This window comes from Octopus sinensis, linkage group LG6, assembly GCF_006345805.1.
Source record: "Octopus sinensis linkage group LG6, ASM634580v1, whole genome shotgun sequence".
Classification (NCBI taxonomy): Eukaryota; Metazoa; Mollusca; class Cephalopoda; order Octopoda; family Octopodidae; genus Octopus; species Octopus sinensis.
Window position 1 is genome coordinate 19,308,785 of NC_043002.1, and position 6,110 is coordinate 19,314,894.

Consider the following 6,110-nt stretch of genomic DNA (forward strand, 5'->3'; position numbering starts at 1 on the left):
AAATACAATGTGAAGTAGCATTATCAGAGAGAGTTTTTTGTAATATCTTCTCTAATGAATTGTTAATTAATATACATCCTGTTTTATTTCACTAATTAGGTTAAAAGTAGATTATCACAACTCAAATATGTACAAAATTAAGAAACCTAAATGGCAACAACATTTTACAAAATTACATTGTTTAATGATGAATACCAAAAGCACAAATAGTACTGGACTAAAAATGTCAAGATATTTCCTCACACTTTTTACATTCTAAGCCCAAATCTTGCTGAGGTCAACTTTGCCTTTTAAATCTTTATGATTGAGAGAATAAGGTACCAGTCAAGTACTGGGGCCAATGATATTGACTTACACCCTCTTCTTAAAACTACAGGCTTCATGACTAAATCAGATTTCTCTATGAAATATAATGCTTATTTATTCACATTCTTTTGAATTAGTCATGCTTGTAGCTTCAAGGTTTCAATTATGTGATTGTTTTTAGAATAATATAGTAGGGTAAGTGTGACAGGCAAGATCTGGCCAGTTTGAAGATAAAGCAAACAAAATATTTTGGCTGGTGTCGACCAGTTGAAAGATTAAAGGGTTAAAGGCAATGAACTACCATAATCTTTAGCACATTGGAGAAAAGTTTTGTGGCATTTGATTCAGCACTTTACTGCCTGAGTTCCTACACAGCAAATTTCAAGTTGGAATTTTAGCCTTTTAGAGGAGGATTAAATAAATGCCAGTGAAGTCTTGGAATCAGTGGTGTTGACTGATCACCTGCTCTCATAATTCCTCACCTATACTACTGGCATTAGCTTTGACTAACCAGGTCCCATCAAAACTGCTATTGTTGTGCCTAAATTAGGAATACCAATTAGTATCATTATTATCATTGCCACTCAAACTGGTTGTGAGACAAACAAAATTGTATGCAGTATTTAGTTATGTCCTATAACATACTGAATGTAAATCTTGCTAGGAATTTGAACTCAGAACGTAGTGGCAGACAAAATACCACTGAGCACTTCACCCAGCATGCTAACGATTCTGCCAGCTCGCCGCCTCTGTTTTGTTTGAAATCCTGCAGACTTGCAAGCATAGCAGGCTTGCTTCCTGCAACCTACAATACCATACTATCTGTTTTCTTCAACTATCTAATACTTTCCTGATTATTCTGGCTGTGCCAAGGAGGCAAACATTTTGTAACAGTGCTACTGAACCCTCTATTTCAATTTATCTTTATATCCCTGTTGATGCCTTCTGATACTGTCCCCAAGAACCCAACAATAATTGGCACTATCTTCACCTTTTTAATTTTCCAAAACCGGGCTATTTCATACTTAAGAGGATGGTATATATCTATTTTTCATCTTATTATCAATATTATTATCATTTTCTTCATTATCATCTTCTTTCAATTCCGTCTCCATTTTTTGCTGAGTGTCCCTACACATAGGGTAGGGAAATACACTGTGTTCATTAGTAGGCCATTAAAATATACACACTAGATTGTTCATTTACAAAGCTAATGTAAGCTATCAACTACTTCTAGGTATCACCCCTGGCATTTGATGGAGTCTATTTTCTTTATATTTCTAGTGTTTATTTTACCAGTGCATCTGCCACACACAAAGACCATTTTCCCTGTTAACCTTCCTCAGATATTGCTGCACTTCTTATGCATCCATAGCTTGCACTGAGTACATCTTCTGGAGTTTCTACTTACACCTTTTCTACAAATTGAGCAGGACCATCTCCCTAAAGGCATCTGTGACTTGTCTGCTTTCCTACGTACTAAGACTTTGGTTTTTGCTAAATTAGCTCAAATTCTAGACCTTGCTTCCACACCTGAAATTTTTTCTCTAGTTCTGGTAGTCAATTAGCTATAAAAACAAGGTCAACAGCACAGAGGAGTGAACAAAAGGGTGTTAAGGACTGATCCTTAGTGAAGCCCTACATGTACACTGAATTCATATGCAATACTTGTAGCCGACCCTCACCTTACTGACAGCATCCCTGAACATGGCTTCTACAGCTCTCACCTACCATTCATCTATCCCTATTATGACTCAAAAGGAGAAGAGAATAACATTCTGATACTATGCAAGCCAAATGACAGAATAATGATAATAACAACAATAATAATTTTGAATTTAGGTACAAGGCCAGCAATTTTGAATGGAGGTGGTATCTGATGCCAGTGACTCCAGTAACTGAATGGCACTTTATTTTGCAGCCAGAACCTAAAGAGCTGGAAAAAATAGGTCTTCTCAACTAGGTGTTATGTGGAGCTAAACAACAAAAAAACATAATAAAACATTTATAAGAAATTGAAAATATCCATAACTACAATTTTCAAAGCATAAAATTACTAGGCTCAGCACCTTCACAAACAGGATTTGTGCCATAAATTGAATATATTAAACTTATTAACACACACCCTAGAAGGGTTTATTTCTTAAATAAGTATTTATTTCTTAAATAGGTATGCCATTTTCATTTCAAACAGATTATGTCGATTACATTGACCCCAGTGCGTAACTGGTACTTAATTTATCGACCCTGAAAGGATGAAAGGCAAAGTCAACCTCGGCGGAATTTGAACTCAGAAAGCAGCGGCGGATGAAATACCACAAAGCATTTCGCCCAGCTCACTACCTGTTTGTCCAATTTCTGTTAAGAAAACATTCACTTTCATGCAACTCCTATACAAATGGACTATAGTAGCGTTTCACTCTATGGAATGTTGTTTACTGCTATTATTGTTGTTGTTGTTCTGCTTCTTCTTCTTAGTATTCCCATCTTCCAAACTATCTATCTGAGTGTTTGGGATGATTTTTTTTAAAATTAACTGTTGTTGCTGTTGATAGTATTGTACTTTTGAAAGTATTAATTAGCATATCTTGTGAAACAGTTGAAAATATTCTGCACAGGGAACTTGGCATGATGAACACTTCTGCTCAGCAAATGCAATGTCTTCTGATAATAGATCCACACCAGGCTGATCGCATCACAGCAAAATCTGATATTGTTTGAGGCAGATCCAACTGATTTCCTTGAACAGTTCTAAGTTAGGATGAGTGTTGGATTCATCACTTTCAGCCCGAGACAAAGAGACAATCAAGGCAGTAGAAATATCCCTTCTCATCTGCCCCAAAGTAGACTAAGATGTTTCATGTGCAGAGAAGGCGATGGCCTCAGTTTTTTGGGAAGCAAAAATACTGTCTTTATTGACTATCATCAAAAGGAGTGGTATTCTGCTTGTATCAAGTTACAGATTAATATATATTCTACTTGGTTTAACTTAATAGATTCATCTTACAATCTAGTATCACAATATGGGACAAAATTAGGAAACTTAAGTAGGAAAGATGATTCAAACACTTACATTTTCCCAATTTGATTTCTTTAATATTGGAGTTTTACTGTGACACTAGTGGTGTCCCTAATCACACAATGAACTGTAATAATGACCTACCAGTGAGTTATGATTCATAGCAATGAGGACAGAGTGTTGTGAAAAGCAGACAACATTCAGGGAAATATGTTCAATATCTTTGTGGTGATAGACATTAACACCCCTGGATGTTTAAAAGATGGACTCATTGAATTTCTTAAAAAGAGTAACATATATCATTCAGACAACAGAAGGCATTTTGGAGTTTCGTGTAAGCAGTAGTAGAAGTACGTCATGTGAAGACATTACTTTACCTCTGCTTTGTTAAATCATCATCATCATCATCATCATTGTTTAACGTCCGTTTTCCATGCCAGCATGGGTTATCCAAACGTAAGGATATAAAAGTGGCAATGAAATATTTGAAGCTTGCATTGGACACGAAACCCATGAAAAAAATCATTAATATGGAGGACTTATTGGCCTGCGTGGTGCAGTTGCAACAGAAGCAACAACAACAGCAGCTGCAACAGCAACAACAAGAACATCAACAGTTGCTGGAATGTTGAAGAAGTCTGAAAATACTTCAAGTTTGATCCTGCCGGATGGCATAGCAAACTCAATTGGAGAGTTCATTTATAATCCAGAAGAAGATAGTTTCTCTGCAAATTTTTGAAGATATGAAGAAATCTTCAATGAATGTAGAAATTGGACTGACAAGAATAAAACGCAACTACTTTTAAGAAAGTTATCCTCTGCTGAACATAGAAAGTATTGTAATTATATTCTGCCAAAGAAAACAAGTGAGATTTGTTTTGATGAAAGAGCTTTTTATTGAAAATTTTCAGTGAAAGAAGTTCCTTTTTCAATACTCGCTGGCAGTGTTTAAATTTCTTTAAAAAAGATGATGAAGATTTTGTCACCTATGCTGGGATTGTTAACAGAGAGTGTGAAAAATTCAAATTAAATGAATTAACTCTGGACATGTTCAAATGACTAATTTTTGTTCAAGGTCTAGCTGCAAGCAAAGATGCAAAGTATATGTTTCCAGATATTAACAAAATTAGAACAGGACCAAAAATTAACTCTACAGGCAGTAGCAGAAGAATGCTAGAGAATTATAAATTTAAGACAGGACATGGATAAAATTGAAGAAAAAGATTGCTCTCATATTCAAGTCTATCAACCTATAACAGATAAGAAAAAAGAAAAACAAACATCAAGACCCAATTCATGCTATGGATATGGAGGTTTGCCTTTTAAAAATCTAATATGTTTTGAGTGTGGAAAAACTGGACATAAAAGCTCATAACAAAAAAAAAATCTAATGAAAAGAATTTTGGCAAGAATGTACTGTCAACAAAAATTCTAAGCAAGGCTGAGAAAAAAAAATTGATTTCATAAAAATGAATAATGTGAATGTCAGGTTATAATTGGATATAATTGGATATGAGCAGTGATATCATGATAATTAACAAAGATACATGGAGAAAAATCGGAAACCTAGAATAAAAGAAACTTCAAAAATTGCATGTGGTGTTTTAAGAAAAAGTTGTATTTTAAGGATGAAATGATAAGTGATGTTATGTTTCATGGAAAAACCTTGAAAGCCAAAGTTTTTGTACTGAATAATATGACAAATTTATTTGGAATAGACTGGATGGAGTTATTTAAGTCATGGGACCTCCCCATAAATATTCTTTGTAGAAATGTAAATGGTTCTTCTACCAGTACAAGTAAGGTGTTAGAGGAGTTAAAAATAGAATTAAAAAAGATTTTTCCTGAAGTTTTTTCTGATGAATTAAGTCTTTGTGCCAAAACAAAGGCGAAGTTTCAAGTAAAAGAAAATGCTATACTTGTTTTCTTTGGCAGAATATAATTACAATACTTTCCAAGTTCAGCAGAGGATAACTTTCTTAAAAGTTAAGCAACAAACAACACAGGTAAAGAAATATGTAAATTTCAACACATCCATTACTATAATCTTCAGAACATAACATTACTATACTCAACACATTTACAAACAGGAAGTGTTCCATAAATTGAATATATCAAACATATTAGGAAGGGCATCCAGCCGTAGAAACACTGCCAGATTTGACTGGGCCTGATGAAGCCTTCTGGCTTCACAGACCCCAGTAGAACCGTCCAACCCATGCTAGCATGGAAAACGGACGCTAAACGATGATGATGATGATGATGATGATTAATACACACACATACACACACACAAATAAAATACATTGTATGTACCAAAGACATGGGAAAATGTTGAAAAGTGAAACAATGATGATAATGTTGATCACAACTCTAGAAGGGTTTGTTTCTTAAATAAGTATAAAAATTGCTAATGATGTTTGTAAAATAAAAGATTGAAGAGTTGGTGATGATGACAACAATAATAATTTCTAATTTAGGTATAAGGTCAAAAGTTTAAAGGGGAGGAAGTAAACCGATACCATAAACACAACTCCTTGAATGGTACTTCATTTAAAAAAAAGCCTGAGATGAAATCAGATCCTCAAGAGCAAGAAAAAAGATCTCTTCTCAATTAGTAGTGAGGAGGTGATAAAAACAAAAAACAAAGAAAAATACATAATAAAACAAACATCAAAAATTTAAGCCATCCTTTATTAATCTACTAAGCTTTAGCAGTTTTGACACAACTTCAAAAATATTAACAACTTAAATTTTCTCATCATGATAATGATGATGATGATGA